Source organism: Callithrix jacchus, chromosome 7, assembly GCF_049354715.1.
Source record: "Callithrix jacchus isolate 240 chromosome 7, calJac240_pri, whole genome shotgun sequence".
NCBI classification, from domain to species: domain Eukaryota; kingdom Metazoa; phylum Chordata; class Mammalia; order Primates; family Cebidae; genus Callithrix; species Callithrix jacchus.
Genome location: NC_133508.1, coordinates 113,550,117 through 113,575,475, shown reverse-complemented (window position 1 = coordinate 113,575,475; position 25,359 = coordinate 113,550,117). Strand labels below are relative to the sequence as shown.

Below are 25,359 nucleotides of genomic sequence, written 5' to 3'. Positions count from 1 at the left end.
CAACAGAGTAAACAGACAACCTATGAAATGGGAGAAAATATTTTCATCTATACATCTGACAAAGGACTAATATCCAGAATCGATAAGAAACTTAAACAAATAAACAAGAAAAAAACCTCACAAATAACCCCATTAATTAGTGGGCAAAGGAACTGAACAGACACTTCTCAAAAGAAGACATATAAGTGGCCAACAAATATATGAAAAAAAGCTCAAAATTGCTAGTCATCAGAGAGACGCAAATCCAGACTGCAGTGAGACACCATCTCATACCAATCATAATGGCTACTATTAAAAAATCAAAAAATAACACAGGTTAGTGAGGTTGCAGAGAAAAGAAAAAGTTTATACACTGTTGGTGGGAATGCAAATTAGTTCAGCCACTGTGAACAGGCAATCTACAAAATGGGAGAAAATTTTTGCAGTGTAGCCATCTGACATAGGCTAATATCCAGAATCTACAAGAAATTTAAACAAATTTACAAGGAAACAATAAACAACCCCATCAAAAAGTGGGCAAAGGGTATGAACAGACACTTCTCAAAAAAAGACACATATGCGGCCAATAAACATATGAAAAAAAGTACATCATCACCGGTCATTAGAGAAATGTAAATGAAACCACAGTGAGATACCATCTCATGTGATCATTAAAATGTTAGGAGACAACAGATGCTGGAGAGGATGTGGAGAAATAGGAATGCTTTTACACTGTTGGTGGAAGTGTAAATGAGTTCAACCATTGTGGAAGACAGTGTGGTGATTCCTCAAGGATCTAGAACTAGAAATACCATTTAACCCAGCAATCCCATTACTGGGTATATACCCAAATGATTATAAATCATCTACTATAAAGACACATGCATACGTATGTTTATTGCAGCACTGTTTACAATAGCAAAGACTTGGAACCAACTCGAATGCTCATCAATGATAAACTGGATAAAGAAAACGTGGCACATATACACCGTGGAATACTGCACAGCCATAAAAAAGGATGAGGTCTTGTCCTTTGGAGGGACACGGATAAAGCTGGAAGCTGTCATCATCAGCAAACTAACACAGGAATGAAACACCTCATGTTCTCATTCATAAGTGGGAGTTGAACAATGAGAACACATGGTCACATAGCGGGGCCTGACAGGGGTGGAGGGCTAGGAGAGGGATAGCATTAGGAAAAATATCTAATGTAGGTGATGGGTTGATGGGTGCAGCAAATCACCATGGCACATGCATACCTATGTAACAAACCTGCACATTCTGCAGGTTTGTAGAATCTGGCACATGTATCCCAGAACTTAAAGTAAAATAAAAAAGGAAAAAAAAAAAAAAAGAAAAGCCATTTGGAGATTTCTCAAAGAACTAAAAGAATTCAGTCAGCAATCCTATTTCTGAGTATATACCCAAAGACACCTGCACTAGTATGCTTATCACAGCACTATTCACAATAGCAAAGACATGGAATCCACCCAGGTACCCATCAACAGTGGATTAGCAAAGAAAATGTATGATGTACACACCATGGAATACCATGCAGCCATTTTAAAAAAATTAAATAAGGTCATTTGTAGCAATATGGATGCAGCTAGAGGCCATTATTCCAAGTGAATTAATACAGAAACAGAAAACTAAATACTGCATATTATCACTTACAAGTGGGAGCTAAACATTGGGTCCACAAGGATACACAAAGATAGGGACATTAAACACTGGGGACTCTGTCAACAACCAAAAAAGGGGAGGGAGGAAGGGGTCAAGCCTTGAAAAATTACCTGCAGGGTTCTCTATTCACTACTTAGGCAACAGAATCATTAGAAGCCCAAATCCTAGCATGGTGCAATGTATCCATATAATCTACCTGTAGCACTTGAATCTAAAATTAAAAATAAATTTGTTTTAAGTAAGGAGAAACAGCCTAAAGAAACTCATTTAGAAAAAAGAATCTAACATGAGAAATTAATACACAAAATACTTTTCAGTTACAAATGGATTCTTCAGCATAAAATAGGATGAAATATATACACATTATCTGTGGCCTTGCCTTGGTCATTTGAAGATAAGAAATACAAAATGAGCTGAAAAAGCTCCTTTAACCTAATGTTTTAATGGGCCAGCTTTAGATTCTGAGAGACGTCCAGATGCCTCCTACTCAGGCTTCTCTAATCCCCACCCTAGGTTCCATGGGAAGTCCTACTCCCAAACACAAAGACGTGCAACATTTTAGCATTTTAATTTTCTCAACCTTTTGTAAAAACTAGACCATTTCACCACCTGTCTTGGAAAAAGAAGTGCATGGATTATATTTCAAATATTTCAATCTCATCCTTTGGCAGATTAGCTGCTGGCAAGGCTGGGTATCAGTGGCTGTCCTAACTGCTTCTCTCTGGGCCCTAGCAAGGCAGGGGTTGAGGTCTTTGAATTCCTTGTTGAATTATTTCTTTATATGTCTCCATGACAGACAAGCTGACTACTCTGGCCCCCCTTTGGCTTGTGGGGAGCACCCTTCTGGACCACAGGGTTGTAAGGACCATAGCAGCAATGATGTCTCTGCCACTTGAAGGTTTGCCACTGTGAAGGACACACATAGAGTCATCATTAGCTCCTTTTTGGGAAAATACTCCTATTTCTGGGCCTCTGTGCATAATTTCCATGATCTTAGGCCAAAAGCTGTTTCCCCTTCACATTCATATAGGCAAAAAATGAAGGTCATTCTACACATTCCTTGGCATCCCCCAAAATGCACTCTGAGGGACCATGGCAATGATGATTTATACTTGTGCAGTGTTTTGAAATTCACCAGAGGGTTTCATTCATGTTGCCCAAAATTCTCACACCAGCGTTGTGAGGTCATTATTATCATTATCAACACTGGTTCCCTTGTTCTTTGAATCTCAGAATCAAGCTCCTAGCTCAGGGGACGTATTCTTGCCGTTTCCCCTACTAAAAATATTCTTCCTTTGAATATCTGCATTGCTCTCTCTCCTACTTCCTTGAGGTTTTTGTTAAATGTCATCTTTTCACTGAACCTGCTCTGAATGCTTTGTAAGAAATAGATGTGGACTCCGGTCGCCTTACCTGGCTTCATTTGCCCTCATAACACTTATCACTGTAGATTTATGTATTTTTTGGAAGTTTATTATCAGTCTCCTGTCACTAGATTAGAGGAGCTGCTTGGTCTCTGTTGTCTACTGGTCTCTCCCAAGTGCCTAGAAGAGCTGACACATAGTAGGCACTCAATAAATGATTTTTCAAAGAACAAAGGAACAAATAAATGAGCAACACCTATTTTATAGTGGATGAAGCCCTATTTTATAGTGGGACATTCAAGAGGAAAAATGCCTTTCTTAATGGATTGGTTTCCTATTGCTGCTATAATAAATTACCACAAATTTGTCTTTTTTCTAGTTATGGAGGTCTTGAGTATAAAATGGGTCTTCAAATCAAGGTGTCAGCAGGAATGTGTGCCTTCTGAATGCTCTAGGGAAGAATCTGATTCTTCGTCTTTCCCAATTTCTAGGAACTTCCCACATGCCTGGCTCATGGCTCCTTCGTTTAGCTTCATACCATCTTCATGATCAGCAGCACTGCATCTTTAGATCTCTGATTCTGACCCTCCTGTCTTCATCTTCTACTTACAAAGACCACCTCAGAAAATACAGGGGAAACTTCTCTTTTCAAAATCCTTGACCAAATCACATCTGCAAGTCCACTTTGCCATGAAAGGTCACAGTTTCCAGGAATTAGGATGTGAGCATCATCTTTGAGGGACATTATACTGTCCACCACTCTCAACATCACTCAGTAAATAGCACAGCTGTGATTGTAGCAAAGGTTATGCTACATGGCTGGTTCATCAGAATGCAGGGAAAGGAAGGTTGGGGATTACCTTGAAGACAGGATGGCGACAATGACAGTGCTAGACCTCTTCAGATAAGTGGCAGTGGCTGGAGAACTATTCCAGCCTCTCCTACTATACATGCATCTTGACTCCACCCCAGGCAGATATCTTGGAAGATAATCCTACATAACCAGACATGATGGCCACACCTTATTTCTTTATTTGTCAACAGAAATACTATACACTTGACCCCATTTCTTTTGGTCAGAATCATAAATAGGAATGCTCTAGAGTAGAGCTTCTAAACCTCAGAACTATGGATACTTTCAGCCAAATAATTCTTTGTTAGGGGCAGGGTTGGGGGCCATATCTTTTGCATTGTAGGATACTTCTCATCAGCATCATTGTGGCCTCTACCCTCTTGTTGCCCACCTTCCCTGTCCAGTTATGACAACCAAAATGTTTCCAGACATCTATAAATATCCCATGGGTGCAAAATCAGCCCAGTTAAGAAGCACTGCTATAGAAGAAGCAGACCTATTTACGTTACATACTACAGCCTCCTGCGCAGGGGACCAGGGACGTCAAGCCTCTGGAGGATCAAGTGTACAGGAATCTAGAATTATAGGAGTCTTTCTCTTTATCTACATTTATGTGCTCATCATTTATAACACAGGATTCTGGCTGAAATACATTTGGCTGCACTGAGCATAAAGTGCTTCCCCATCCTGCTGGCAAAACATAATTAACCAAATGACAATGGCTTCCATATACACATTGATTCCTGTAATTTCAAGTCTCCATTACTAAATAAATCAACAGCAGAATTATATTTATCAGCAAAAACCTCCTCTCCTGGCAGACTTTTTGTTAAATATATTAATCCTAGAAGAGTAATACTTTCCCTCTGCTTTGCAAAGCAGTCCACCCATAAAAATGTTAATAGCCACAACATCATTTTCAGTATGCTGCTCTTCCATTAGCATACTGTGCAGTTCCCCCACACAGGGCAGCGGTTGGCTTTTCTAACTATAAGGTCCAAGATAGAGGTAGGTGCTCCATGGAGGGCCACATGGCTCAAGCAATGCCAGGAGAAAGCCCTGGAGTCCTTGTGTGACCAGTAATGCCTTGTATTATGCACCACTTCAAGCAGCCCTTTGGAAATGTCAGTCTGGGCCAGGAGAGAGGAAAGTTAGTATCATCACAGACCCAGTACTAGAGATGGATCCCAATCACATAGGATCCATCAATTTAGGCTCCAAAAGTACCTAGGAAATGTCACAGCCCTCAATTGTCTCACAAACCCTTAAGATTCTCCCCCAGCTTATGAGTGTTGTTTAGGGCAGGGCTTCTCAAATATGCAAATAAACCTCGTGATCTTGTTAAAATGCAGATTTTGATTCCATAGGTCTGGGCTGGGCCAGGGGATTCCCCATTTCTAACTAGCACCCAGGTGATGGTGACCCACAGACCACAATTTAGGCATCAAGTACTGCTGCCAATCAGCTTGTAGAGCCCTGACCCTTTAGGGGTTAAAAAAAAAAAGTTCTCTTTCCAAGAAGAGGACATCTCTGAATAGAGGGCACTGGTACACTGGGACACCTCACATGCAGAGAAGTTTGTTTGCTGCCTCAGTTACCCTGGATTCCAAGCCCAGTGGGAAGGGTAATTTCCTGCCTATTTCTGTGCCACTCTAATCTCACAATAGCTCCTGCGGTTTGCTAGCACGCACATCTGGCAGCCCTCTTGCCTCTGGGCCAGCAGGCACTAGACTCTAGAGTCTTGCAGAGCCTGGGCGAGCATCCAGTTGCTGACACAGCAGCCAGAAAGTGCTTAGGGAATGCAGGAATGATGTGCTTCGCGTTCAAGGGTGGGGTGGGCGGGGGTAGAGCCTGGCTTCTGCTTAAGCAACAGGAGGTAGCAGATCTGGGAAAAATGAGAGTGCCTGGAGATCAGAGGCAGGCCTCTGTGCCTAAGGGACCCACCATCCCGCCTGCCTTGAGTAGATTTGAATAATTGGGGGTGAGTGGCAAATGCAGATGCCCTCTTTGGCCTGTGAAGTGAGCCCCGCTTGTCTCCACTCTGGCAGCACATTAGGTCATCTGGAGGAAGTCCTGGCTACTTGCAAATGCAGCTGCTGTTCACAAACACACCACAGACCCAGTGAGGATTGGGAGCAAATAAGGAATCTCTTTAGGATGGCAGGCGGGGTGGATTTCTGTTTAGATTCAGATGTGATTCCTGAACAGACTCTCACAATGCCATTTGCCCTTGACCATGTCACCTGCCTTTCCCTGGCCTCATAAAGTTCTCATCAACCAAGTGGGGATAAAAGGAGTTCCTGTCCACAGAGGTGCTGGGTAGAGCAGCACTGAGCCAGGGAAGAAAAATTCTGGGATGTCTTCACAGCCCTCATCACTCACCAGCTATTTTAATTTGGACCAGTCATTTAAACTTTTAGTGACTTCGTTTCCTCACCTATATAATGAGGTTAATAGCACAGTGATTATCTCATGAATTTCTAATGAAGACTGAATAAGAATATGACTGTGTTGTGAACCGCCCAATGTGCTCAGATTCCATCAATGCCACCGAATCGAATGGAAATACTGAGCCTTATTTCACAAAAAAATACATTACTGTTCAGAATTAGAAGCCTACTATACCACTGTCTTGGGATTCACTTATTCATTAAATTTAAGGGGATTCCATGACAATCATTAGGGAAAAACTGGAAATATTCTGTGACCTGCAAATCTATACAATACTAAGACACGTTTTGGGTCAAAGTTAAATTATTCCAAGGAATAATTGAAATAACACCAAAAAATTCAAGATCACTGAGCTCTAACTTGCTTTCCTCATGTAAATGCAATCTCCCCTGTGTTCTCCTTGGTACACTAATGGCACTCTGAGGAAATCCACAGTGAGAAACCACAGCTTCTTCCCAGCCCTCTCAGCCTGCCGTGCATTTTAATCTTGCCTCCCATCAGAAAGGCTTTAAGAGTATGACCCTGCCCTCCAGACTCACTCATTATCCTTCTCAGCAATAGGAGTCCTTATTAAAATCCATGCAGTTCGTTCAGCTGTGGCACTGCTAGCTGAGTCCAAATTGGAAAACTTGAAAATAGCAAGCAAGAAGAGGAAAACAATTTTACATGGCTCTTTTTAGATCAACAAAGTGAATGATTTTCATCATAAATAAGTCATTCCAGCATGATTAGAGATATGTGGTCAGTCAACCTAGCCTGCTGCAATATTTTTTATCATAAGAGAGATTCATTTGCTTAACAAACATTACTTGAGCATCTATTATATGATGGGCAATGTTTGGTAATTGGAAAACATAATTGGAAAAGGAGATACTAAAAGCCTCAATTAATTAGAGCAAATACTTGAATAACATTGTTTATTCAAAGGGATTTCATTATAATGTTTATGAAGAAAAAAATCAATTTCTTGCCAGGGCCACTGTCTGTGTGGAGTTTGTATGTTTTTCCCATGACTGTGGGTTTCCTCTGAACACCAGTTTCTTCCTACATCTCAAAGCTGTGCACATGAGGTTCACTGGTGTGTCTAAATGGTCCCAGCCGGAGCGTGTGTGTGTGTGTGTGTGTGTGTGTGTGTTTTCCATGTGTGTGTGTGTGTATGTGTGTGTGTGTGTCTGTGTGTGTGTGTGTGTGTGTGTGTTTTCCCTGTGCTGAGATCCTGTCCTGTCCCAGGTTGGTTACCACCTCAGACCCTGAGCAGCCAGGATAGGCTCCAGCCATCCTCAGTGCTTAACTGGAATAAGTGGGTTGGAAAATGAATGAATGAAAAATACAAATTATTGTAAAATAAAAATTTATAAAGTACATAATAATCCTACAAATTCATGACAATAACCCACCAGGTGCGAAAGAGCTCAGCAACCCTGCCCTATTTGTGATTGTTTGTTTATGAACTGCATGGTAAGAGGAGTTGCTTCTTACAATTTTCACTTTGCAAACATTTATTCCCTGATTTAACTTACCACTGCAACTGCTGCCACTCACTTATTCATGAAAAATTGGGTAAATGATTCCCTTACTTGCTTGTATTCATCTTTTTAAAGTATACATACAGCTCATATTTATCTCAGGGTTTAATATTAGAAGAGCTTTGGGTCTTTATTTGGAAGTTTGGTGATTGTCTTTGTGACCAGAATCACAGGTGATTCTAGAGCACACACAGGAGTTATGCATATTTTTAGTATTATTCCAGCTCTTTCAAAGTGCAAACGCAAACTCTTGAAACTGACCTCACATCTACTGAATCCGAAACCCTGGGGCTGGGGCCCATCAATTGGCGTTTTACCTAATCTTTCAGTTTAATATGATGCATATTAAAGATTAAAAATTGCTTTTCTAAATTATACTTTCCAGGGTTTCAGCTGTGCTTACAGAAGAAGTATGTTCAGGAAAGATTGGGAAGAATCACTGTAACCTATTACCTGCCTACTGTGAGATTACCAACATGATGGCCACTTCAAAATAAATACCAGTGAAGACGCTCATGAAGGCATATTGTGAATCTCATTTCTATGACTGCTCATTTCACTTCATTTGTCCAACATTGCTTTATTTGTACTTCTCACATGGTATCTTTTGTTGGATGCATATATCTTCTACTTCCTCCTAGACATTCTGCATGTAGTATCCATTTAATAACGTGGAAAGATGACTATATCCAAATCAAAAGGTCTCTGTGTCACTGAATTATTGCATGCTGTTTTGATTTCCACAAAAGCAAAAGGTAAATGGAGAAGTCTCAGGGAAGGATAATTAACATAATTATGGAGATACAATTGTATCACTTTGAGTTCAAAATAGATATATAGTTACACAGCAAGTTTAGAATATCATACGTGATGTAAATTAGATTAACATGGATTTCTGTTTGGCCAATGCCAGAACACTATAAAGTGATACCAATGCAGAGAAGTTTGATTTTTACAATAAGTAAAAGAACAGTCTTATCCAGTGAATAATAAATAATCATCTTTGAAGGCAAGAGATGGTATTAAATTTCTTCATCGAGAGGCAGTAATGCTTAATGGTTACACATTCAGATTTTAGATTAGGTTCCTTGTGTTCTTCCATCTAAGAGCAATACAGTCTTGGAAAATTAGTCTCTCTGTGCCTCAGGATTCTCGTCTATAAAACAGTACCTATTGTATAGCATTACTGTGAGAAACAAATGATTCATAGACAGAAAATGCCAGTAATCACTGATAAACACTAGCTACTGTAATCAATGTCATATCTTCTTTGTACCTCCTACTGTATCTGGACCAACACTCAAGTATTTATTGACTAAAATTGAAAGATTTTTTTAAAGTCTCATTAATTTTATGGTGTATATAGAGAGAAGTGAAAGGAAACATGGACAAACAGGAACAGTCAGATTTTTAGATAATTTTTTCACTGACTTTGATTAACAGAAAAATTTAACTGACGATGAATATCAAATGAATAATGACAAATATAAAAGCCATGACTGGCAATTATAAGAAGTTAATATTTGAACTGAATTACAGAAGTAAAAACAGAATCTTAAGATTAGAAATAATATTGCTGAGCACCTCTTCCGAACCAATATAAGAATATATATGATAGCATCCTTATGAGTCTTGGTACAAATACTTCCAGTAATTGAGACCTCACTAGTTGAAAAGATAGTGCATTCCAGTTTTGAACAATGTTAATGCCCAGAAACTTATTACTTATACTGAGCTTAATCTTCCTTTGAAACTTCCAGTCACTAGTCCTAATTCCTGTGATTTTTATGAAATGCAAATCCTGCTGAGCATTCTCACCCATTAAAATTACCATAATTGAGGAGAACCACATCTCTGTACAAATCTGATTTCACTTTCTCTATGGGTTGAAACAAATACTTTATTGAGACCCCACTACGGGCAGGCAGGGAATGGAAGAAGAGACCTGAGATGTAAAGAGGGTCCAGCTTTTAGGGGCCTATGGTGCTGTAGAAGGAGCTCTGCTCATAAGTGATGGCAAACAATTGCTATAGGTGCTCTGGTTGAAACAGGTATAAGCTACACTAGGAACCTGAGCACACCCACAGGAAGATAACCAGAAAAGACCTAGAAGGTGAAGAGTTTACCAGGTAAATGAGGGGAGGAGCTGGCATTTGAAAATTCAGAAATGTATTAAAGTATACTGTATAACTTAGAACTCAAAATGATTCAGAATGGGAGAAGCATGAGCACTGCAGGTACAGCGTGCAATGAGAAATGGGCCTGAGAGTGGGTAGATATCAGAATCTGTAGACTGAACAGTTGTAAGGACTACACATGAACTGATTCACAACACAGGCTCTAAGCTGATGACCAACTTATCTACCTAATATCTCAGGGGATATCATTAGCCCTGAAACACTTAGCATAACCTACACATGGTGAAAACCTCACTCATCATGGCCTTATTTCTTTCCAAGGAAGTGGTATTGACTTTGTCTTACAGTAGGCAACTTAAGAACTTAGTAAAGTTAAGTACCTTATCTCAATCTGAACAATGGGATGAACATAGGAAAATCAATCTCACAATTTGCAGAGTCCCAACTTTTCTAAATGTTTGTGTCCCTTTCACGAATTAGGTGATGAGAAAAATGAGATGACTGGAAAGAGAAAGTCCATGGCATGTCAAAACTTCAGGGAATAGAAACTAATAGGATACAGGCTCCAGTTGTTGGCAGATTAGTGATGAAATCCCCAGAAGAACATTCTAGCAGGTTCAGCTCCCACAAGACATCTGAGCCAACTGCCTTGTTTTCCCTGGGGGGATTGCCACTGTCATTAACTCTGGTAAGCTCCATTAAAAACTCTAAGTTGATGGAAGATACCCTGCTCACACTAATACACTGCCACAGAACTAACTCTGGGTAAGGAGAATTGTGAGTACAGGGAAATTTATAACACTAATGACTTTAACAAATCTGAGCTGATTAACAGGATGCCATGAATTGAAATCCTTGTGTTCCAATCAATCTTTTGAGAAACTTCACAAATGCACTCTTGAGGGAGAAAAATTCATGAGCTGCTCTAGGCAGGTCTCTACATAGAAAGACAGGAATAATCAAAAAAGACACAATACACTGGCAAGTAGGGTAATTATTAGCTAGTAATTCTTGAGCTACTACTCTTTTGGCAAATAAATGTCTACATTTACATTAATATTTGTTCCCCATTAGAAGAATCTTGGCAATTTTTCACAGGAAGGCCTGCCCACCTGAGACACAAGCTCATCGGAGCAAACGCTACCCTGATTAGCTGGAGGTGGTGAGGAAAACAAGGAGATGAAACCCTTCCATGGTAGGACACTGTGAGAATGAGAACTTGCAAGTAACTGGTGAAACAAATGGTTAGTAAGTTGAGGAACTGATGACAATCTATCTAGTATTTATAGAGCTAAGATGCAGAGCACTTAGGAAATGATGGCTATGGACAAGAAGTAATACTAATAAAGTAGCATTTGAGCAGGAAAAGGGGAGAGCAGGTTCTATTCAATCATTACTTAGATAGTTGAAGGATTAAGGAAGCATTTGGATGCTCGCACATCCACTAAGTGACTGCAAATAGGAATATATGTGGGTATGTTCCTCTGGGCATTCGTTTGCCTGATTAATTCTTCATTAAAGATAACATAAGCTTCTCCTCATAAGCCATAGAAAAACCCACTTCTTTCTCGGTCCTTTTTTCCATTACTCATTAACAAATAATCTTTCTTAAGCCATCAAACTATGCCGGTTGTTCATCTCCCCCTAGTGGTCGGGGAACACCACTGCATATCTGAGTGACAACATTCATTGGCCATCTTACCAGGATCGCACGTCTCTACTAAAAATACAAAAAATTAGCTGGGCATGGTGGCGCGTGCCTGTAATCCCACCTACTCAGGAGGCTGAGGCAGGAGAATTGCCTGAGCCTAGAAGGCGGAGGTTGTTGGTGAGCCGAGATAGCGCCATTGCACTTCAGCCTGGGTAACAAGAGCAAAACTCCGTCTCAAAAAAAGAAAAAGAAATGCCAGTAACCTTACATCATTATCACAGATATGCTAGATATTGCCGATAGGTACCCAGTATTCATTTTTACCTTCTTCTGTGCTCTTCTGCCATCTTACACAACAGAGGCTGGCAATCTAACACCCACATTTCCCATACTTTCTTGCCACCAGGGTCTTGGATACCATTTAGATTCCGCCTGTGGAATGCACTTCACAAGAGTTGAAATACAAGAGGAGATGGAATCTATATTCCTGTAGCAATGATGTCTACAGGGTGGCCTCTGTCAATTTTGAGATTTTGAAGCATCTTCACTGACTAAACACCAGATTTTGGTTATGGAAAGAATGACACTTCCAGCAACCTGCTGTAGTTATCTGACTTGGAGAAAGTTCCTTAACTTCCCTGTGCCTTAGATTATTCATTTGCAAATGGTGGGATAATAATGGTATCTATTACACAGGGTTGCTTTGAAGACTAAGTGAATATCTGGCAGAAGATGTTAGCTATTACTGTTGCTGCATATAAACCACTTAGAAGAATGCCTGGCACAGAGACGTGCTCCATAAGGGTTGGCTAAGATAATGATAATTTGAGATCAACAGGATATAGCTAACACAGGAAGCATTTGATGTCAGAAGACAGAGGACAGTTGTGTGGCACTCAACAAATTACTTGGCCGGGTGCGGTGGCTCATGCCTGTAATCCCAGCACTTTGGAAGGCCGAGGTAAGTAGATCATGAGGTCAGGAGTTCAAGATCAGCCTGAGCAACATGGTGAAAGTCCGTTTCTACTAAAAATACAAAAATTTTCCAGGCGTGGTGGTGCACGCCTGTAATCCCAGCTACTCAGGAGGCTGAGGCAGGAGAATAGCTTGAACCTGGGAGGCGGAAGTTGCAGTGAGCCAAAGTTGCAACACAGTACTCCAGCCTGGGTGACAGAGCAAGACTCTGTCTCAAAACAAACAAACAAACAAACAAAAAAAACCCTTACTTAACCCTTCTGTGTTTTATTTGTTTAATATTCTCCATTGAACATGGAGAATATAGGCTTAGCATGGTGACTCACACTTGTAATCCCAGCACTTTGGGAGCCAAGGCGAGTGAATCACCTGAGGTCAGATGTTGAGACCAGCCTGGCCAACATGGCAAAATGTCATCTCTACTGAAATTACAAAAATTAGCCAGGCTTGGTGGTGCACACCTGTAATCCCAGCTACTTGGGAGGCTGAGGCATGAGAATCGCTTGAAACTGGGAGGTAAAGGTTGCAGTGAGCCAAGATCACGCCACCGAATTCCAGCCTAGGTAAGAGCAAGACTCCATCTCAAACAAAAAAAAAAAAAAAGAAGAAGAAAAAAGAAAATGGAGAATATAATCAAGGCCACAGGATTATTTATTAAATAAAATGATATGTCAACAAACTTAGTGAAGCCTAAAAAATGACCCATGTGTTTATAATTATAAGTTATCATTAAGATGTTAAAAGGATTCATGAGAAAGAGCCATGACTGCTAAGGAAGCAAAACAGGCAAACCACCATGGAGGAAATGGTCTTTGGATGGGGTTTTAAGTAATAGGTAGACTTTCCACATGTAGAGATGGCATAAAGAAGCTTGCCAGTTTGAGCTAAGGCATGAAATTAAGACACTGAATGGCCAATATAGAATATATTCTTGTTTTTCAAACATCTTTTTCTAGCCGTTATACCATATAAGCTTCAAGAAACAGTTAAGAGAAGGAATCCAAAGTGGAATCTCCTAATTGGCTTTCTGCATAGTTAACATCACTTACAGAGAAAAATGGTTATGGGGGCAGGATGCATTGAAAAGAGGAGGCTCATGGGCATGATTATGTAGCCTACAAAATTTAGGAGGCATTCTTCTATGTTAAAAGCACAAAAGAAAAAGGAAAGCTTCCTGCTAGCAGGGAAATGTCAAGGTGGCTCAGGTGGTGAATATTATTCTGTTGCCATGAAGATTCCTGGGCTTTTGTCTGCATAAAAATTTCTGACACAAGCACACCACTTACTGAAGAGATGAATGCCCTCATGTTAGGTGACTCCACTCCCAACCTCTAGGTAGGATTAACAACAGGCTGACAGTGGGTTATTTCATGAAAAGAAGAATTATAATGATCATGCTGGTTTGGAGAGGCAAATAAGCAAATTGACCACAGACTCGTGCCCTAAAAAAAATAAAAAATAAATTCTGGGGATGATAAGGGCAATTGGAGTCAGTTCATATTCATGTGGCTCCCAGGGATATCAAAGGCAAATCTGCTTCTTTGAAGTAGGTGTTCAAGAAAGAAACACAAGGGCTATTTGGCACAGAGCTCAGCACCTAAAACTTTACCTCATTTTTATCCTCAGCAGATTTCTGACTAATGATGTCAATTTCCACCCAATTTAAAATCGAGAGCATATATTACCATATCCCCTAGTTCTTTAATTTGGGAGAATCAACATTTTCACTCTGAAAGGCTGTATTGAATACATCGTGCCCAAAAGCTCATATTATTTCAAGAGCACAGGGTTTAAAAAGCTCAGTACAAGCAGATATGAAACATACTTATCAACCACACTGCTTTTGAAATGGGGCTTGAGTAACTCATAAAAGAGCATTATTTTGAAAAACTTAGGTAGGTCAGTTCATCAGCAAGATGGCAAAAATGGTGGTGTTTTGCCTGCTATTCCTATCAGCACCATAGAGTAAAGTCAGGAGAGCTGTACTTTCGTAGTTGGCGGAAATGTGGACTGCAGCAAGATAATCGGCTGAACAGCAGCTCATGCCAGAAAGTAAAAATCTCAACTCCTGTATTTCTCATGCATTAAGTTCCCCAATTCAATAAAAACAATCAAGATTAAATCACACATGAGAATTATAGGCAGGAGGATCCTGAGCAAAGGAAGTAAGGCCAGTCTGAAGAATAATGTATCAGCACATTGGATGTTCTTTCTGTGTTCTTGAATATGTGACTAAAACCTGGGACTCTGGAGCCAGGGTTCAAATCTCAGTCCTGCTATTTTGAGCATGTGTGACTTCGGGTGACTTGTATTATCTTTCCTAGCTTCAACTGACTCATCTTTTATATGGGATAATAATTTTGTATAACTTGAAGAGTATTTCTGAGAAATATTCAAATTCAACAATTAAAATTATATGTTGTGATGGTTTATGCTTCAACTTGACCACATTACGGTACCCAAACTTTATTCTGGGCCAGGCATGGGAGCTCACCCCAGTAATCCCAGCACTTTGAAAGCCCAAGGAGGACAGACCACTTGAGGTCATGAGTTCAAGACCAGTCTGGCCAACATGGTGAAACCCTATTTCTACTAAAAATACAAAAATTAGCTGGTCATGGTGGGAGGTGCCTGTAATCCCAGCTACTCAGGAGGCTGAGGCAGGAGAATGACTTTAACCCAGGAGGGGAAGGTTGTGGTGAACTGAGATTGCATCACTGCACTTCCCCCTGAGCGACACAGTGAGACAGCATAAAAAAAAAATAAAAGCAACAACAACAAACAAAAAATAAACAGTATGCTAAAATGGTATGCTCGGTGAAGACAGTCTGTAGGTGAGAGTAACATTTAAGTCAGTAGACTCTGAGTAAATCAGATTACCCTTCATAAAACGGATAGGCCTTCCTCCAATCAGTTCAAGGCTTTAACAGAACAAAGACTACTGTCCCTGAGCAAAAACGAATTCTGACAGCAGATTGTCTTTGGAGTCAAACTGCAAATCTTCCTAAGTCTCCAGCCTACTGGCCTACCCCCACAATCTCATGAGGCAATTCCTTAAAATTTCTCTTTCTCAATCTCTCTCTCTCTCCACACACACACACACACACACACACACACGCATATGTACATATATATATATACACATCCTGTTGGTCCTTTTTCTCTGGAGAACCATGACTAATATACACTATTAAAAAAAAAAGAAATTAATTGGCAATGGTGGTTCAAAATAAGAAAATACCACCTTGAGAAGATTCAAGAGAAAAATCATGCAGTTATTTCAATAGATACCAAGGAGTCATTTGATAAAAATTCAACACAAATAGGTATTATTTTAGAAAAATAATTTTAAAAATATTTGAATTCTTCCTTAATATGGTAAAGAAAACTAAGTCAGTTCAACTATGCACTAAGTGAGCAAACATTGGAAGTACTGTCTTTAAAAATCTAACAGTATTGTTTACTATTGTTTGAATAAGCTCTAGTCAATGCAATCAGTATTGAAAAGAAACGAGAAAAAGATTACTTAAAAACATTGAGATGGCATATCTAAACAATGCAAAAAACCCCCAAAACTTCCAGAACTTAATTAGAAGAGTTCAGTATAGCAACCAAATGCAGGAAAAATATATAAAATTATTAGCATTTTTTGCATGCCAAATAATTCCACATTTCATTTTAAGAGCTTGCACTCGAGAAAAATACAAAATATCCATGAATAAGAATTTAGCAAACATTTTTCAAGCTCTTACTAGATACCACAGGAAATCTACTTGAAATGTACATTCATGGTCTTTTTTAGTAAATTACTTAACAATTACTTATGTAGATAAGATCTTAGTAGAAAAAGCAATTGTTATAATACTGTCTGTTTTCAAGTCAACATTTAATGCAGTTTCCATAAACATCCCACCAGTATGGTGAATGAAATTCTTTTTGGAAAACAGTCACTCTCTCTCCTCTTACCTTCATAGGAGGAGTATACTTCTCCTTTCATTGATGTTAGACTTCCCCGTGTAACTTGACTTGACCTCATGGTGGGTGAAGTGCACTTTCCTCCCCCTTCATTTTGGGCCTGCCTTTGATCAAGGGGATGTTAACAGATGTGAGGCCACCAGAAGCTTGCAATGTGCTTTCAAGACTGAACTTAATCTTTTGTGCTTTTTCCTTTACCATGCCATGAGAAGAATTTGCCCCAGGTGGCCCAATGGTCATTGGTGAAGAGAGACACATGAAACAGACCAGGACCCAACTGGCAGGTTTGGAACTAAGCCCAGCTGATCTCAGCCTGGATGGAAGCTGGCCCATGAAAACAAGGGCAAGAATAAACAATTGTTGTTTAAGCCACTGAGTTTGGGGGATTTGTTACACAGCATTATTATGCAAATAGTTGTCTGACACACCCAAGATTTCCTATTTTACTTAATAAAATGATGCTGAAATTCATAGAGAGTTGCATTTATGAAACATTTTTGAAAAAAGATGAGCAAAAAGTAGGTCTAATACCACAAGCAACAATTATTTTAAAAGAGTATTTACCAAAAAAGTTGATCAATGAAACAAAATAAACAGCACAAAAAGAACAAATATATATATGTATATATATTTGTGTGTATGCATACAAATGGTAGCAATGATATAATAACAATAATAATTGTAATAATAATTATTTGTGACAATTACTAGATGGTCAGAGCTCACAACACAATATTCTCAGCATGCCTACCATTCTGGGTACGTGCTAGAAATATTGTCCTGTGCACTCTGGGAAAGATACCTGAAAGATAACTAAGTTACTTCAATCCAATAAATATCATTAAACTCTATTGAAAATAAATAGTTATTGGCAAAATACAAGCCCATACCAAGCCACCAAAAAGTTATTTACTTTCCACCCTTTCTTCCTAAGAATATCACAAATAATTTACCTTGCAAAAATCTTGGGTTCTGTTGCAATAGAAGAAACTGTTATAGTATATTAGTATAGATGAAAGAGATTAAAAAGCCACACTGACTTGCACAGCTGTTCTTCGAAGAACTGGTACTTCTTAAAGAGGACAGGAATTACTTCTAGAATATTCACTTTTTTCCTGCCAAAATATTTATGGTATTCAGTACAGAATACTAAAACAGTGATGTATGCACAATGAATGTATTTTATACATCCTGCCCTATGGATTTAGACTAATATATTTCAAATTTTTTCAATTCCCCTTCTCCAATGGTCTTCTCCATCTCAGTCAATGAAAATTCCAACCTTCTAGATGCACAGGTCAAAAACCTAAATACCTTTTTAAAAAGTAAACCTTTTATTTTAAAATAGTTTCAGATTTATTTAAAAATTGAGAAGATAGAATAGTTACCATATAGCCCACGCCCATTATCATGATCAACATCTTATATAGTATGATACATTTGTTACAATTAGTTATTATTAACTCAAGTCCATACTTTATTCATAGTTAGTTTTGATCTAATGTCTTTCTGTTCAGGAGCCCATCCAGGATACCATATTGCATTTAGTTGTCATGTTTCCTCAAGATGCTCTTGGCTGTGGTGGTTTCTGACACTTCCCTTGTTTTTGATTACCTTAACAGTTTACAGAAGTAGTCATTAGGTGTTCTGTAGAGGGGCTCTCAATATTTATTTGTCTGGTATTTATCTCATTATTAGACAAGCTTAAGGGATTTGGGGACAACGACCTCAGTGGTAAAGTATCACTTTCATCACATCATACCAAGGGTACATACTACCAACGCCATTTGTCAGTACTGATGCTAGCCCATTTAAGGAATGGGAGAATATTCACTTTTTTAAGTATTCCAAACAATATATTTTTTAGACATTTTAAATCCTATTTTTTAAATGATAGTGAAAGTTCTAGAGTATTTACAGATATATACTGCTTAAAGAATACTTTTTTATTCAGGCATGGTGGCTCACGTCTGTAATCCCAACACTTTGGGAGGCCTAGGTAGGCGGATCTGGCTCAGGAGTTTGAGACCACCCTGGGCAACATGGGGAAACCCCATCTTTACTAAAACACAAAAAATTAGCTGGGTGTAGTGGCGCACATCTGTAGTCCCAACTACTCAGGAGGCTGAGGCATGAGAATCACTTGAGCGTGGGAAGTGGAGGCTGCAGTCAGACAAAATCATGTCACTACACTCCAGCGTGGGCTACAGAATGAGACTCCATCTCAAAAAATTAAAAAAAAAAATTTTCAAGTAATAAATGCAAAACAGGCTCACTGTAGACAATTTGGAAACATGTTTTTTTAAAAATTCCTAAAATTGGCCAGGTACAGTGGTTCACATCTGTAATCCAAGCACTTTGGGAGGCCAAGGTGGGTGAATCACTAGGTCAGGAAATCAAGACCATCCTGGCTAACATGGTGAAACCCTGTCTCCACTAAGAATACAAAAAATTGTCTGGGCGTGGTGACATGCACCTGTAGTCCCAGCTACTCGGGTATCTGAGGCCAGAGAATCACTTGAACCTGGGAGGCAGAGGTTGCAGTGAGCCAAGATCACACCACTGCACTACAGACTGGGTAACAGAGCGAGACTACATCTCAAAAAAAAAAAAAAAAAAAAACTAAACTAAAATTTACAACCCATAGACCACCACAGTTAATATCTTGAAGTATTATCTCCAAACCTTCTTTCTATGACTACATTTAAGGAATTGAAATAATCTTTTATATACTTACTCTACCTTCCTTATTACCATTTAACATTATTAAAAATTTTATTTATTCTTAGGCAAAAACTGTTTTCTTTTTTATAATTCCAGAGCCTAGCACAGTGCCTGGCATGCAGTAAATTCAACAAATGGGATCCCATGAACTTACTGACTTGATGAATTGGCAGACATTCTGTGAAACCGTTTAAAGGAATCTGTTGACCAGGATAATCTCAGGTTCTTGTTTTGCCACACAGGACAATGAAAGACACTAGCATAGAATCAATAGTTTGGGGTCCTAAAAAATTAGTTAAATACTTAACACAGTGACTCATTTAATCTAACCACTGAGGTATTAAAATTTTATTTACTCATTTCTAGGCATTATATTCGATTGTTTTTCAGAGCTATTTTATTTTGCTAGAATTTGCTTCCCATGTATTTTATTTAATTATTCTTAATCATTTTTATAGTCTGTGTTTGACATAGGCCCACAATCCCTTATCCAAAATCATTTGAACCAGGTATACTTTGGAATTTGTAACTGTTCATATTTGAAGAAGACAGTGGAGCAAATACACAGTATATTATTAAACACCACAGCAGTATAGCTAAACACGCTATAATCAAACAGTAATATTTTTGTAGCAAAGTATGACTAATCACAATAAATAGACTGTTTCCTTGTGCACTCTATAATTCTTAATGGTGTATTTTAAGAATATCTTGGGTCTAGGTTGTGTGAATACTCTCTAGAGGAGTATTTAATGCCTCTAGCCCTGATTTGTCATTAAATGGAGACCAATTTTTGGTATATTTGTCAGTTTGCAGGGTTCCTAGAAAATGTAAGAAGTAAAATTCAAACTGTAAGATCACTAGGGTACACATCTAGCATCACGAATTTCAAGGGATAAATTTTTTTGTTACCCAAAGACCAAATATATAAATAAGCCTTTTTTCCTTCTGTTTCATTTTTTATGTGTGTGTGTGTGTGTGTGTGTGTGTGTGTTTTCTAGTGTATCCTTTTGCTAGAGTATGGTTTCTAAAGGCCCAGCTATAGGTGGGTATGTGTGAGAGTAGGTCTCACTTTTTGCCTTTCCTGGGCCCAGGCCTCACTTTCTGACCTGTAGAGCCAGTGCTACCCAATCCCCTCAGTTACTGACACTGATGAGTCCCACAGAAGCCACATCCACAGCTTTCATGCTTACCTCACTTCCCATTCCTTCTCACTTTCTGGTACCTGAAGATTTTCCTCTACTCTGTCCAGGCCAGCTGGGAATTAAGTAATGCATCCAGTTTTATCTAGCGTGTCACGGTGCTACAACAGGAGGGCTGTCATGTTATCTTAGACCATGTATTGCCAGACCAAAACTCCTGGTTTCATTTTCCTTTTAAATCAATAATCTGGGTTGGGCGGGGTGGCTCATGCCTGTAATCCCAGCACTTTGGGAGGCCACAGTGGGTGGATCACTTGAGGTCAGGAGTTTGAGACCAGCCTGGCCAAGATGGTGAAACCCCATCTCTACTAAAAATACAAAAATTAGCTGGGCACAGTGGTGCATGCCTGTAATCCCAGCTACCCGGGAGGCTGAGGCGGGAGAATTGCTTGAGTCCGGGAAGCGGAGGTTGCAGTGAGCTGAGATCACGACACTGAACTCCAGCCTGGGTGACAGAGTGAGACTCCATCTCAATAAATAAATAAATAGCCTATGTATTAAATACTTGGCAAATCCCTATTAGTCAAATGACTCAGTTAACCAGACATACCATTTCCCAAACTTGGTGAGGAGGATAACATTTGATATAAAAGCATATATTTATTTTTGAAATAAAATATTCTGTAATGGCTATCTTTCTTTTGTGAATAAGCCTTTGAAAGACTACTCTGAAAATGAGAACTCACAATCTGACACCATCTACTTAGTGACAAATTACCTTTCAGACACTGAATACAATTGTTCAATTGAAATCACTTGAATATTCACTATTCTTAAGAACAGTGAAATGAATCTCTTGTGTAAGATGTTTACGCAGCCATCGTCATTACAGCGGCCATGCAATCACCACCTAGGTGGTATTGTTCCCGGATATGCCTAACTTGAGTCCTTACTGTTCTCTTCTTTGGTGAACCCCAATTTTAACACTTCTTTAAATTACAGTTCATTGCTGATCCTTAGCACAATGTCTGGAACAGAATAAGCACTTGTTAAAATATTTGGTAATTGACTAATATTTACGGTCACTACTAATTGCCATTTGATGAAAGCTTTTTGTGCTAGTAACTCTGCCAGACCATCAGCTTGAGAAAAGCTACGAACTCTCACCATCAGCACGAGTTCTATCATGTTTTTCAACTCTCAAATAGAGGTATTTGTGACAGGTACACTGCTTTGTTTTCCTTTGCTTGTCACAAATGAGGTAATTTGATATTTCTAATACACCCCTTTCAAGTACGCTAACAAGACAGTTGGCGAATGGGTACTTTTCTACCTAAGGTTCTGTAATAAATAAAATTGCAGTATATATTCCTGGGGAACCAATTACTACATTAAAACCTATGATAATAATGGATTTTTCATCAATCAAAAATGCAATCTGTAAAGTGAAAATCAATCTATTTTGACTGCTGATGCCTCACAGCAATAGAGAAAATTTCACCCAGCAATTATAATAAAACTATATGATTTATCAGTTGAGTACGACTAGCAATTCAGGTAGTAATCAGTCTTGTCCAGCCATTTTCTGGCATTATAACCCTGGGAAATTGACCTTCATTTTCCTTCCACAAAAGGATAAGCTAGTTACTAAGCAATATGCTCCCAAGCAGAAAGATAGCGTGTGCCCCTTGCAGACACCTGAACTGACTGATAGATATGACTTGTGTTTGGCCCACAGCAGGTTTGAGAGTACAGATTGGGAAAGACCAAGCCTCTCCTCCTCTAGGTGGCAACTTGTTTAAAAATGAGTTTTTTTTAAAACCTTGTGGTCAAAAGGGCGGGCCACCTTCTCTAATAAAGGGAAGGTGGAGAGTAGACAACCACAAGAGGCACAATATACACCTACCGGTCTAAATATATACATACATATAGATATATACATGTATATATAAAATTTGTGTGTGTGTGTGTGTGTGTGTGTGTGTTTGGGTACACATACCATTTTACACCATGAACACACCATTTTACATACCATTTACACATCATTTAATGTGTAATATAGTATGTATGTATATATTCTACATATGCTTGTATTTAAGAAGATAAACATGATCTGTGAATATGCATACATATGTTGAATATATGCATACATGTATTTTCCATAGATGTGCATATACTGATTCATAAATATGAATGGATGTATATATTGCATGTATGTATTACTCCAATGTCTACATAGAAGTGTAGTCTTTCTATAATCCCACTCACATTCCTAGATCATAATTACCCAATGAATGCCTTTTCTATCTTCTTCTCTACTCCAGAGTAAGTTAATTCCAGCCAGATTGACCTATGTATTAACCATACATGTGCCTGAATTCATTCTCTGGAAGTCAGAGGATCACACAGACCTGGGGCAGTACTTCAGGGGCCCCTTGGAAATGGGGAGTTGTGTCCACGTCAGGGGTACATAGAGAGAAGCATTATCAGAACTGATCACCTACGTAGTATGCAGGGCAGCAGGAACAAGGCAAGAGCACTCCAAGACTAGGTAACCAGCCAAACAAAAAGAAGAGCCACAAGATTAGGACTAGATATTGGATCCAGAGAAAGGTATCAAATGGATCCACCAAGTGAGAGGCAATGATGATTACCTGAATAGACATTAGGGGTTTACTGTGGCTTTTGATGTCATGTCCTTGGCTTACTGGGAGTCATAGGGGCTGAATGAAAATGCACAATAAATATTCTGAACTTTCCCTTTTTTTATCCAACTCTACTTTTTCTTCTTACTCTGTCCCATCCAAACCCTTCTCCCACATGTCTCACCTCTCCCATAAAAGCTTCCTGGAATTATTCCAACCCACAATGGTATATGACCTTCTCATTTGTCACTCAATTATAGATTGTCTTGAGATATGGTCATTGATTGAGAGTTGTATTTTACAACCAGACTGAGAAACATGGTCATCTCTTCTCCACTCAAAAAATATATCCTTTCATACTTGGAGAAAATGATAAATTATCCTTAAAATGACAAATCCAATATGCACATGTCAAATTCGTTTGGGAGTAAGAGCATGGCACAGACATGGTGGTAGGGGTGGGACTGTTAGAAGAAAGGCTGAAATCAATGAGGAGGGTGGTAAAAAGTCACAAAGTTTTGATTTATTACATGTTAATTTAGCTGTCTCCTTTTCTATAACAACTTAATAGTCAAATTTTATTTTGCTTTATGATTACATAAATAGGAATGTTCAGATTTTAATTAACAATTAAATTGATTAGTTTGCAACTTTTGAAACATACATTTGCATATAATTGCTCTCAATATACTTATGTAAAACCCAAAGCCTCTATTTCCAAATATAGAAAACCTATTCATGTCAGCTTTAGTTACATGTGTACATTTATTTAAATGTGTGGAGTGTGCGCTTTTATTGCCAAGAAAGTCAGCTCTCTTCCTTAATTGTTACTATAACCATAATTTGGGAAATTCTATTGCAACATCAATATGTTATGCACATCTTTAATTAGGCTAGTGCGGCCTGTCTTTCACAGCAACTGATCCTAAATATTCCTATTTAGTCTACTTGAGGTTTTAAAAAGTTCTCATTTTTTAAAGAGGCATACTTCAGCCTCATTAAATTGTTGAGTAAGTCGGTATGCAACCCCTACACTTGCTTTCTGTGCTCTGGAAATCTTGCACCTATCCACTTGGCACATTTCAGACACCCAGGGAAAGGGCTCTGTTGTTCCCCAAATACCAGAAATCCTCTGTAGCCCCAGCATCTAAACACATTGCCATGTGTGTACCTATGCAAATGTCCTGCATGTTCTGCACATGTACCCCAAAACCTAAAATGCAATAAAAAAAAAGACAGTTCCTATCAGATCTGAGGAAGACATCTGTTACCCCCACTGATTACCAGAAAAATCTGGCCTTGGCATCCTATTGATCATCAGAGCTGGATCCTCTCACCTAGCAGTAAATGCAAATAAACTTCAGGTTGCTTGCCCTGAGGAATGTTTTCACACCAGGTCACACAACAAAAAAGACAACACAATGACTGAGTCCATGATAGGAAACTACAAATGGAATAGAGCCTGAAGTTCATTTCCTCCTTTTCCCCAAAAATTTGCCATCATCCTAACAGGGAGGAAACAAGTTTACCTCGAACCAAGCCCTGGACTACCTTAGCCCTTTATACCTTCTCTGTCTGCTACAATTAATAATTTAAAATAAATAGTATTTGTGTCAAGGAGAAAATGGGGTTTTAGGATATTGTCAAGCATGAATATGTTTTTAATTTTTTTCTGGAAATACACATGGGTGACATATGCTTTATATCATATCCAAGACCAATTGATAATACAGTAATTCTGCCATAATGTTATAGGTGGAATCTCCATATTGTCAATTTTTAAAATGAGGGATTGCATTATAGATACAGTAATGATACAGCAGGGAGGTAAGGGCTGGGTCTGTTTCAAAATCTAAATCACTCTGGATCCAAGCTTTGGTTTGACATCATGATTGCTATCAGCTTAAACATGTGTTGATGAGGAATTTGGGGCTCTGTGGCCAGCAAAGACTTTGAGAATTTCAGCACTCACAAACAGTTGGCACTCATTTTCCTTCTGCTTCTCAAGATTTCCCCTCCCCCGAAGAAAAGACCCTTAGCTTGCACTGGTTGAGAAAGTGAAGGGGAGACTGGCTAAAGAGTTAAAGCCAATCACCAACTCTGTTATGTTTAGATCATTATTATTACAGTGGGAAGGAATATTTTAATCTTTCTATTTAACTCCTTTATATAGTCATCACAGTTTTCACATGTTCCTTTTTATGGGTCTAGATAAGGGAAAAAATAAACGATTTGAAATATAAGCAAAAACTA

At 38.8% G+C, this 25,359-nt stretch overlaps 1 protein-coding gene across 5 annotated transcripts in view; it reads right to left on the bottom strand.

The window, feature by feature from the left end:
• ST6GALNAC3 (ST6 N-acetylgalactosaminide alpha-2,6-sialyltransferase 3) overlaps positions 1 to 25,359 on the bottom strand; it is a 580,668-nt gene that overhangs the window by 294,977 nt on the left and 260,332 nt on the right. Inside the window, exon 1 of one of the 5 annotated variants that reach the window (XM_054236432.2) lies at positions 17,549 to 17,722. The exons of the other annotated variants lie outside the window; for them this stretch is intronic. The gene's annotated coding sequence lies outside the window, so the exon portion shown is untranslated. Of the gene's footprint in view, positions 1 to 17,548; positions 17,723 to 25,359 lie in introns of those variants that run through there. 5 annotated transcript variants of the gene reach the window in all.